The sequence below is a fragment of the Pan troglodytes genome, chromosome 14 (assembly GCF_028858775.2).
Source record: "Pan troglodytes isolate AG18354 chromosome 14, NHGRI_mPanTro3-v2.0_pri, whole genome shotgun sequence".
NCBI lineage: Eukaryota > Metazoa > Chordata > Mammalia > Primates > Hominidae > Pan > Pan troglodytes.
Genome location: NC_072412.2, coordinates 97,834,987 through 97,847,258, shown reverse-complemented (window position 1 = coordinate 97,847,258; position 12,272 = coordinate 97,834,987). Strand labels below are relative to the sequence as shown.

Sequence of the window (12,272 nt, the reverse complement as noted above, 5' to 3'; positions counted from 1 at the left end):
TATACAGCATGAAAACATATTCTGCAGCCCAATAGCTGGTACATACTGATATTTGCCATCCAACTATTATAATTTATTTGTTGAATGAATACATGCTAATTTTGTCATAAAAATGTTAAATATGTTATATTTGAGAAATGATTTTAAACTATTAATTAGCAATGCTATTAATATTTGAAATTCTTGAAATCCTATGAGAATAACTGAGAAACACTTAAAATAAAATATTCTTAAATCAGGGCGTATTATCCAACTAGGATCAAATCATGAAAGAAAATAAGGGAGGATTACAGAAAAGAACCACACACACACCCCAAAGAAAAACAAAGGTGGAGACACAAAGACATTTCTGACAAATCTTATGGCCAGAAAAAATACAACAGTGAAAGAAATAGAAGAAATTGTTTCGTGTCTGTGTGAACTTGCTTCACTTCTTAGTTTTCCTCTAATATTCCTGATAGTTTTGAATTATCACTTTCTTCTTTGACCATCTGTTGTCTCTGCTTCAGTGTTTTTTCTTAATTTACTGTAATTAAACTTCTCTAACTTCTATCGTCTCAGTTTATGTGCATCTCTGTGTTTAATCAACAATTTCAAATAAGTAGTACAATCACTCAACTGTAAAAACAATTTTAAGGTGTTTTTATAACCAGTTATTTAGTGTTATTTTTGCCTCCCATCTTCCCCTTTTTAACCTGGTGGGTTCAGTGATGACAATAGTCCGATCCTCCTGTGCTCTGAGGTCTTTTGTCACCCTGTGACACAGTGGCACATGATGCCTAGAGATTATAGAATTGATCGGAGATACCACAGGGAGATAACGACTTGGTACAAAGGAAGTGCTGCTACACTGCACAGATTAGTCTTGGGAAAACAAAAAGAGATAAGAAAGTTCCCACCAGCAAAAGGTCAAGAATCCAACTCATTCACACCCAACACTCAAATATCATGCAATTCGTAAAATGTCTCTGCTTAACTGCTGTTAAAGTTAGGTTATAACTGGATAATACTAACAGTAAAAAGTCTATTATATTGTCCAAGTTTATAATTTAAATGTATATTGTCATTTTTCTCTAGGGAGTTTAAAGAGATATATCTTATTAGCAAGAACGTAATTGTTCTTGAGTCGTACGAAAAAATGCAGAGGGAGCCTGAGAGCTGGATTCTAGTGATTCTTTACAATGAACAAAGGTTGCATTGCACTTAATGGGAAAAAAAAAAAGGAAAAACATGGATATTGTTGGCATGCACTTTGCACAAGAAGAATGAGCAGAAAAGGTTTGAATCTGTGGTATAATTTGTGGACAGAACTTTAGGGTTTAAATGGCCTCCAGATCCCCACCAAATGCCTATGCCAGTGGGAGCAAAATTGAAGTCATGGGAGCTTAGGGAGAGGAAGTGGCCCATGTGGGAGAGGGTGTTGGGTAAACATAGGATCCTGTCTTGATAAACTGACTTTCATCTCTACAATTCCTAACTCTACCTTGAGGAATATGCCAGAGCCCAAACTAATAAATTTAACAACACTACGATTGCTGAGAAGAGAGAGGGCTTATTTTCTTCAGCTTTATAGGAATGCCTCTTAGCATCAACACCATACACTGTATATGATAAGACAAAGCGATAGAAAGTTGGATGAACTATAGCGTATTTTCAGAAAACGCTCAGTCTGATTGGTCAAAATAATGGAAACATTCTAAGAAATTAGATAGCATTCTACCCTTGGATAGTCACAAAATTAATTATTTCTCAATTGTAAATTGACCCTAGCAGTATAGAGCAGAAGTTTATTAACTAGCAAGTCCTCTGAGACAGACATCAGGGGCTTCTAGCTTTTGGCATGAGTTGAGTGACCACCCCTTTCCTGTTTGAACAGAAGGCTGGGTGTTTTCTATCCAGACAGGCTGAACCACAAATGCTCTGAACTGAGGTACATCCCTCCCCAAACAGAGGAAATGGGAGTCTTTCTCTCTGGGGAAATACACAACCTCCACCCCTCACAAAAAAAGGCTTATGAACAGTGACATTAAAGAGTCTACAACAGAAATATCAACATATGAACAATCAAAAACCCATGTAAACAGAGATTTTTGATCAATTTTAGTGTCCCATTTTTATATATGAATAAATGTATTACCAGACATGAAAAGAAAGTCATTATCATTAAAGATAGAAACTCAAAGTAAGATGACAAATGAATTAATGGGAAACAATGAAAATGCAAGAAGTTGAATAAACTTCCTTCAAAATTAATATCTTAAAAGATATACAAATGCTAGACAATAAGTGAATCAGATAGGAAAAAATATTATTTTCTCAATATGTTATTTAAAAATCACAGTCTCTAAATTTGCCTTTCCTGTTGCCTGTATAGTTAAGTTTACTTCCCGATAGTATCCTAGTATACACTTTGAAAATTGCTATCTGTATCCTTGACCTGCCTAGACTTATATTGATTCACTTAATCTTTGTTACAACTCTGTAAACAGATTTTACGCCCAACTTACAGATGAAGAAACTGAGGCATGGAGAGGCTGGGCAAATTCCTAAGGTCAGTGAGTTGCTAACTTTGCAAAAACCAGTGTTTTAACTCAAGCATGGTTTCAGATTATCTGTTCTTAGACACTTGTTCTGCTGCCACCCCAATAAAATGTAAACCCCTTAGGGTAGGATTTTTTTTTATCTTTTCTCTTATATATCCAGTACCCAGAAGAGTGGCTACACAAGAGGCTGGGTGCTCAAGTATTTATTTATTCAATAAGTAAGGGAAGCAAAAAGAAAAGCACAAAGTATTTACACAGAACACTACTGCATTGAACTGTGAATATTTATATAATTGTAAAAATGTAAACATCAATTATTAATTTAAGCAAAAACTGTCATAATTATAGTGTTACCAGTGGAGGGTATCCAGGTTCTTGGCAGCTTGAACAAAGAATTGGATAAAAAGCACAAACAAAGCAAGGAAAGAATGAAGCAACAAAAGTAGAGATTTATCAAAAATGAAAGTACACACCACCAGGTGGGAGCGGGCCAAGCATAGGGGCTTAAGGAGCCTGATTACAGATTTTCTGGGGTTTAAAAACCTTCTAGAGGTTTCTGATTGGTCACTTGGTTTACACTCTATGTAAATAAAGTAGTGGTCCACAATCAGTCTGATTGGTTGCAGGAAGGGATCAATCAGAGGCTGAAGCAAAGGTACAAAGTTATACCCTATGTAAACATCTGATTGGTTGTGGAAGGTGACCAATCAGAGGCTAAAGTCAAGTTATACAGTTATACTCCTATGCAAATGAAGACTTGGCCCAGGAGCAGCCTGATTGACTGAGGGAGGGGACAAATGAGAGATACTTTCAATTTCTCATCTGCCATGCAAAAAAAATGGGGGAGGGGGTTGAAAAGGTAGTAGCTTCTGATCCTTGTGTTACTTGGGTGTGGAAAGTAGGGGTTTTCCTTTTGATTTCGTTCTAGGAAGCCAGTGTGAATCGGCCTTAGCTTCCCTGCCTCCAGACCTTTTCTCCTGCCTCAATAGTGGTGTGATGTGGAGAGAGGCAATATGTATGCAGGAATAAGGTAAGAGATCTAAACCCTACACTATAGTAGGAAGGCAGTAGAAAGTGATATAATTGGAAAAATCCAGATATAATGGTATTTTAAGGCTTGTTATTTAATAATATGGAGGTGAACGCCAGAAGAAACAAAAACATTCAGAAGAATGAGCCTCTTTGCCTCTGATCTAGTAAGTGACACAGTGGGTAGGGATAAGCTATTCCCAAAATGAAGCAGCCTCTCCATCCAGGATGGTTGAACTGGAGAGTGCCAAACCCCATACTCAACACAATGGGAGAAAACAGGAGGAAAGCACATAGAAACAGACTGCTTCTCACGGAATGTTGGGATGATTAAAATCAATAGTCATGGAAAGTAGAAGATTATCCATTTATTATGAGCACACTTCCTTTAACGTTGGGCCTGAGGATGATATAATTTCATTGTGGTTTTCAAAGTCAGAGTTAATTTCTGTTTCCAGGTTCTGCCCCCAAAGAGATAGCAAACAAAATTAACAAACTGCTTTAGTGTTCCTGAGAGGTTTTTGCCTAAGGATTGCCTTTCTAATTAAGCCCTCCAACTCTTTAACATGTTAATTTTATCCATTAGCTTGGAGATGAAGTGGCTTCAGCTGTTATCTGTGAATCACACTACTGGGCTTGATCTACAATTTCGGGAAAGCTGGATTTGAAAAAAATGTTGCTGATTTTTATTAGAGAAACTTAAGTTCTCATACAGCACCAAATTTTTCTAGTGAAGGTGGTTGGGATTTTTATGGACCTTTAAGGTAAAGAAGATTAAAGGAATTCAACAGTGAAGCAGGGGGAGGGGACAAAGGGGCTGAACTGGGTGAAAGAGGAGGTACAAATTCTCTGGAGCACATTTCTGAGTCTTCAGCCTTGAAGGGCATATCATAAAGTGAAGGGAAAACTTTTTTCTTTTTTAATTTTAAAATTAGGGAAAGTTCTAGAAATATTACCTAAAGTAACATCACTTGACCATGTACGTCCAGAACCTAGATGGAAGTGAATGAAGAAATAAAATAGCAAAAGGGAAACTAATCTTACAGAGAATTAAATTCTGCTTCCACTAAGTTCATGTAAAGATGAATCCATTTCTTTACAACTTAGGATTCTGAACCTCCAGACATGTCAGTTTCTGTTTGGTATAAATTAGGGTAAAGTGGGCAACTGTAGTCCCAGCACTTTGGGAGGCCAAGGGAGAGGATTGCTTGAGGCCAGGAGTTCAAGACCAACCTGGGCAACATATCAAGACGCCATCTCTACTAAATTTTTTTTAAAAAATTAATCAGCCATGGTGGCATATTCCTGTAGTTCTAGCTACTCAGGAGGCTGAGGCAGGAGGACTGCTGGAGCCCAAGAATTAGAGCTCAAGGCTGAAGTGAGTCAAGATCACACCACTGCACTCCAGTCTGGATGACAGAGTGTGACCCTGCCTTAAAAAAAAAAAAAAAAAAAAAAAGTAGAAATAATACCAGTGCCATGGAATTGCTGGGGTATAAAATATTTATTGTATGTGTTCTCCATGTTGTATTATGGCATATTAGGGTAACTGCATGAGTTATCTGGCATTCTGAATGCAGAAACAGAAGCTAGTCAAGTCTACATCAAGGCAACTGGCCTGTAAAAGCTTGTGATCCTGAATGTTGTTAAAAGAAAAAAAAATATTCAGGGATAATGATGCTTATGAAAGCACAGTAAGGTGGTTCAGAACCATTGCAGTAGATACAGGGACCACTGCTCTGGGATTTTGCACTTGGTGGCGGAGACACGGGGCTCCACTCTGAATACGGCATGGGCAAGTGGGAATTTGTAGCCACAGATTGGAGATGGGACTATCAGCGGATAGAAAGTTACTAGCAGAAAATATCAGGAGTAAGGGGGATTCTGGCTAAACCAATCTGACAGAACTCCTACTGAAGACAGGCCAGGGTGATCAGCTGTCACCTGGGGAAAGGTAGAGGATGAGAAACTGGATAATGAAGGTGAGATGAAGGATTCTTGATAAACTGACTTAGCAGGGTTCTTACTAAAACTGGATTTTACAAGGAAGTGTACAGCTGATCCTAGGAGAAAGCTTAGGAGTCTAAAATTTTGTTAAGCAAAGAACCTTGTCAGTACACAGCCATTGGTAGTTAAAAGTATGCTTTCTGTTGAATATGAGTGGCATAAACTAGTATAGGGAATTTACAACTATTGCGAATGCACTGTTCATGCCTGAAAAACAAATGAGGATACCCTGAGGCATAAGCCATCACTATCTTTAGAGAAGGTGGTAAGTGCAATAGTGAAGACTGCAGGGTCAGAGGGACTGGGTGCTACCCCCACCCTTTTGCCAGCTGTGTGACTGTGGGCAAGTCAGATGACTTTTTTTTTTTTTTTTTTTTTTTTGAGACAAGATCTTCCTCTGTCGCCCAGGCTGGAGCGCAGTAGTGAGATCTCAGCTCACTGGAAGCTCCACCTCCTGGGTTCAAGTTATTCTCATGCCTCAGCCTCTGCAGTAGCTGGGATTACAGGTGTACGCCACCACGCCCAGCTAATCTTTGTATTTTGGTAGAGATGGGGTTTCACCGTGTTGGCCAGGCTGGTCTCAAACTCCTGATCTCAGGTGGTCCGCCCACCTTGGCCTCCCAAAGTGCTGGGATTACAGGCATGAGCCACCGCGCCTGGCTTGTGGGTAAGTTAGATGACTTCTGAGTTTCATTCCCCTCATTGGTAAAATGACAATGAAAATACCCAGAGCCTGGCACAGAGTAGCTGCTCTATAAATATTAGCTATCGTTATTATCATTTGTGGTTTCTTTTAGTGTCCTTACGAAAGTGGCCTAATTTCCTCCCAGATAGTATCAAGGAACTGAACTTTCCAGATCACCACATCTGGACAATGAGGCATCAGACCCCTGATCTGACTGCCTGCTGCGTGTTGACAAGCTCCTCTATAAACCCCTAACTTTAGTCAGTTGGAGAGATGGATGTGAGGCTTGTCTTCCATCTCCTGTCTCTTGGCTGTTGTTGTTACCTGCAATGAAGTCTGCCTTCCCTGACAATACTCATTGTGTCAATGGGCTTTCTGTGAGGCAAACAACTAGAATCTAGGCTGAACCCCTGGTGTTCAACAACGATTACTCTATTTTTAATCTTGTTTTGCACTTACAGTATTTTGTGTAAGTTCCTGGAAAGGAAGAGCAAGTTTTCACCAGTGACAGTGGAGGATAACTGTAAGGACTTAGGCTAAATTACACTGGTCTAGAAGAACTGCCTGTCTGTATCTCAGGAATGATGTTTTTCTGTCCTTTAGCTTAAAACTGCCTTAGGACTTGGGTTTAGGGAGCTCGTGCCTAGTATTACATACAGGCTTCTGGGAGGAAGGGCATCCAAACACATTGTTGGAATCCCATCCCCAGACCCTCTCACCATGCACTGTCCTATAAATCATCACATCAAAGCCTGAGCTAAGGAGGGGTGACCAAATTCCCTCAAACGGAGCCCACTGCTGTCCTGGCTAAGCAGGGTCTAACACTAGACCATCAACAAGCACCATCACGCACCGTTAACAAACATGAGATTTCTTACGTGGTGCCACTATCCTTACCTTACATGAGTTAAATGAAAACTCTGCTGTAATGGATTTCTAGAAGGCACATTAGAGCCCCAGCACAAGAATGAAACCATGAAGGGCTGCAGTCATCCCTAGGTGAAGGCTTCAGAAAGTGTACTGAAGCCCTCAGTAAAGCCTTCATTTTATTTCTAGGTGCTTGCTTTCTAAAACACCTGTGCCCATTTTGTTTGGTGAGCATGAGAATGACATGCCAGTAAGAGACGCAGAGGATAGAGTCACCAGTTCATAATCACTTCTTGATTTCAGATAGAAGCCACCCACACTTATGAAAGACAAGCCACGTGAATTATTTTACTTTCTCCTTGATTCCTTTGCCAAATAGCAAATGTTGATGTATTAAAATTGCTTTAATTATTCCATTGAATTGTTCCAGCAATCACATTCTCTCAATTAAAAGGGTGATGCAAGATTTTTAAATGGAAATAAACTTGTTCAAGCTGTATAAAACGATGGAAAAAATATTCTAAATGTTGATAGGAAAAATACCTTGTTGGAAACAGATACGAATGTGTTTTAAGTCACAAAGCTCCTTCATAAGAAGTTTCTGTTTTTGTTTCACTCTGTGTACTTCCACCTCCCTGTTTTTCACATGGATATAATTATTCCTGCTAACATAATACTTTGTTACTCAGTTAAATCTCCCTTACAGGGTTTCAAAAACTTAGTGGCTTGAAACAATATGAATTGACTGCGTTACAATTCCAGAGGTCAGAAGTTTGAATAGGTCTCACTGGGTGTGGAGATGAAGATGTAGGCAGAGCTTCATTTCTCTTGGCGGCTCAAGAGCAGAGAGGAATCCATTTCCTTGACATGTCCAGCTTCTCACATTCCTAGGCTCCTGGCCTTCCTCTGTCTTCAAAACCAGCAACAGCCAGTTCAGACTTTCTCATGGAGCTGTCTGTCTCTTCTCTCCCTCCCACATTGTAAGGACCTTTGTGATTGCATTGGACACCTGCACAAGGCAGACTAATCTCAAGGGCAGCTGATTAGCAGTATTAATTCCATCTGCAATTTCCTTTGCTGTACAACCTAACATAGTCACAGATTTCCAGGGATTAAGAGAGTCATTATTCTTCCTCCCAGGGGTTGTTGGGAAAGAGAGATGGCACAGGAATACCAGTCTCCCAGTTTTTCCCTCCTTTTGAACCACTTAGGCAAACAGTAGTGCACAAATTCTAGAGGGTATTATTATCAGGGTGGTAGTTGACATCATGGACTAAAGCAGAGTCTTAGTGAATAGTATCTGAAGGCTTAAAGGAGTTAATAGTAAATCATGGACCTAAATCAAGGAGAGTTTTGGAGGCTCAGAGGTTAGTGTTCACAAGGATGAAGTTGGCTTTTTAACAAAATAAGGCTCTTAGGTGGACACTTCAATAATGTTTATAAAGATGAATGAATTAAGTGCCACTGGCCTTCTATAGTGTTTTGCAAAAACGTGGATGAGTTCCTTGCACTTTTTTGACTTTAAAGTCATTTGTAAGAAACTACCAAAATTGAATAAACCAAAAATATTGAATAAGCCCTAAAACAGAAAGTAAGGCAGTATAGAAAAAAAATTTATACTTGAGCAGTCCTTGATTTTCACGTGAAGGACAGAGGGTATTGCTATGATAGAAAACAGCTGGGAAGACTCAATATAGTTCAGAACTACTGCAACCCATAAAACAGTTACACTCCTCTAATCATGTATGATTTTCTTTTGTCCTTGATCCTGGCCACACAGAACATACTCTAGGCTCTTAAAAAGAAGATAATAAACAGCAGATTATAATCAGATACATCAGTAAAATGTTTTGTATAATGGAAATAAAATTTTTATGTCTGTCACAGAAAGTCTCAATAACAATAGTGGGTTAGAAAGTTCTGCCTATATAAGAATCTTACAATACTCTTTATAAGGCACTTGAATCTTCCAGCTTTAACTTCTGAGAGATATAGTCAGATCTATCTAATGAAAGCAGGACTGCAGCAAAAGACTATCAAATGGAATTCAAAGGACTTAAACTATTTAGGAGTTGGGCTTTTTTATTCTCAAGACCATAAAGGAACTCTTTATTATTGTTACTAGGAGAACCAACACACATTTTTGTTGTGATTTTGGAAGGTCACAGATTATTAACTTTTTGATGGAAGGAGTTATAACACCCTCTGCTTTATAAATGTTAGTTTACATAATGGCTCTGACAGATTATACAGTCATTTCAGGGGCAAAGGCAGAAGTTTTAAATTCCTCAGAAGGAATTACTGACTAGATAATGATTGTTGTCAAGCAAGATAAGGCCTCATTTTCTGACAGATTCTCAGAGGTAAGTGTTCCATAGACAGAAACATAAAAATTTTCTGTTACAAGGCATTCTTTTTTCTCCTATATTTGGGCTGTCCTTCTAGTCACTGCAAGTTATTGTATGAAATAAAATCTGTCTTCCCAAGTTTTCCATTAAAAAAATGACTTGTAAGCTCCGGGAGGATGGAAAGTTTGTCATATATATGTTTGATACAAAGGAAAACACATTGAAAATGTACAATTTACATTAGGCAACAGTAGGGAACATCTGTTAACTAAAGGACACATCTATTATTCAGGGCAATCAAATCAACTATTTGATCATTTGTCTGAGAAACCTGAGCTTTGAGTTCAGAGAGAAATCTCCTCCCTTTCTTCTGGGCTGTTGCAGAGGAGAGCAGAACTGCAGTTTGTATCAACTGGATTCTTGTCAAGATTATTCCTTTTGGTGGTGGCTTGACTGCAGCCAAGAGAAAACTCTTTCACTACCATCCTTGTCTGTCACTGACTGGCTACATTGCCAAGGGATTTTGGTGATAGAGCCTAAGGATGACAGAGTATAGAGATGATACATGCAATGTTTAATTGGTCCAGTGAAGGCACCAACTAATTGGAATAGACATTGGCAACAGCATAGGGTGTGGAGTCCCCTACTCTGCCAGGTAAAGTCTTTAGGTACCAGACCAAAGCAAGGTCCTAATGGAAGAACTAGGGTCACTGCTGTGCCCAGAGGACATCAGTGGAGGTTAAGGCAGCAGCTATTTCTGGATCCAAAGTATCTCAGTGTTTTACCAACTTGCCCATACAAGCTGAATAACAAGCTCTAGAATAAGCAAAGGAAAATTCATTACTACTTAGGGTCCCCCACATCTCCAAACAAAGGTAGATCTATGTTGCAAGCAGTTTAATTTAAACATGTAAGAAGATGGAAATTTCTTCCTCTTTAAGATATTTTGCTCTTTGAAGGACTGTCTTAAGCAATGGAAGAGTTCCAAAGAAATTTAACAAAGCTGCTCATGAATTTTGCTGTTTTCCCTCATTATTACTAATAATAGAAGATCGCTTTTTACATGTTCTAACATGTTGCTAGAAAAATATACTGTAAATAAAAACACTCATACTTCGGAGCTCTAGACAGTCCTCAGTCCAAATCACGATCCTATCATTTATTACCTCTGTAATCCTGGGCAAACTGCTTCACCTCGATCTGTCTCAGTTTGCATAGCTAGAGGTGAGGCTAATGGTACCTACTTCATAAATGTTCCCTCCTCAGCGTTGATCTCCACCGTCCTGTCTAACTGCATGGCATCCTCTCAGGATAGATTTTCTGGTCATCTCATCTAAAATTGCAATCCAAACATGTCATTGTCTTTTTTTTTTTTTTTTTTTTTTTTTGCTTTATTGTGGCACTTACCACCTGCGGAACAGGGCTCCACCCTTGTGACCCAATCACTTCCCAAAGGCCCCACCTCCAAATACCAACACATTGGGGATTTGGTATCAATCTGTTAATTTGAGATGAAGACGACAAATATTTTGACTTTTGCAATCAACAGGCCAAAATCTCTGATGCTGTCAGAAAGGCTGCCAGCAGCAGTGGGGATAATTTAGTTCCTGATTCAAATCAGTAGGAACAGAAGAAACCTTTCTCACATCCATGAGATAAAAATCCTCTCCTTGGATCAGATTGAGCCTATCTAATTCCAGAGCTCCTATCTAATTGAGGAGCTCCTATTATCTAATTCAGGAGTTCTCAAATTTGTGCCTCAGAATCACCTGGAGAGCTTATTAAAATGCAGATTGCTGGGGCTCTCTCCTCAAGTTTCTCACCCAGTAAGTCCCAGATCCTAAGAATTCACATTTCTGTCCCCAGACGATGTTGCTGCTGCTGGACACACTTGGAAAGCCACTTCCTTAGCCAGTATCAGGCTTCAGAGAAAGGTTACAACTGCTTGGCTAAGGCCAGGTTCTTGAATGAACCAACTCTTGGAAAATTAAGGGCTGGGAGAACCACAGTTGGTTTTGATTTCAGGAACCACCCTTAGAACTGAGGGCAGAATCAACTTCTCCTGACTCATACATGGGTTACATAGACAGGGTGTCAGGAATGAGGAAGAGCAAGATGGATGGATTCTGCACAGGAAATTGGCAGCCAAAAAAACACTTTTAATAAAACTGACTTTTAGAAAACATATAAAATACCCATTGTGCTTGTTTGCCTTAAGAGTTCTCAGGACCAAGAATGTAATATCTCAATTCAATAGATATCCTTTCCTTCCAAGCCCTCCCACTTTGCATATACCAAGAATTAGCCACTTTCAAGTGCTTTTCCTCATAAATAAATAAAATCATTTATTTTACTCACCAATTTATCACATGTCTGAGGTCCTGTTTATCCAAGGCAGTAAACACGACTCTGGAAAATCCAATTCAAAATAAAATAACTTCATATTAAAGGAGTTGTTTAAAATTCAGCTGTTTGTGGGGTGGTAGAACCAGTGCTTCAGGATGCATTTAAAAAACAAAAGCCTTCATTACAAGATAGAAGGAAATGAAATCTAAAAGAAAGAAGTAAGCGTGATGTCTGCCTGATTTATTTCATTGCCCTCTTCTCAAAGTCATGCCAACACACACCTGTTTTTTAGTTCATTTTCATTTCTGACTTGAGAAACCAGACTTACTATAGTCAGGAGGAATAATAAAAGCTTATTTCTAGCACGACTCAGAGCTTTTGCTATTCCCTTACATATACATAGTCTGAATACTTTGTTTTCTATATGATTTATATTCTGCAGATTTT

At 38.9% G+C, this 12,272-nt stretch overlaps 1 protein-coding gene across 2 annotated transcripts in view; it reads right to left on the bottom strand.

The window, feature by feature from the left end:
- Positions 1-12,272, bottom strand: part of GPC5 (glypican 5) — a 1,453,661-nt gene that overhangs the window by 636,689 nt on the left and 804,700 nt on the right. The gene's annotated exons all lie outside the window — the stretch shown is intronic.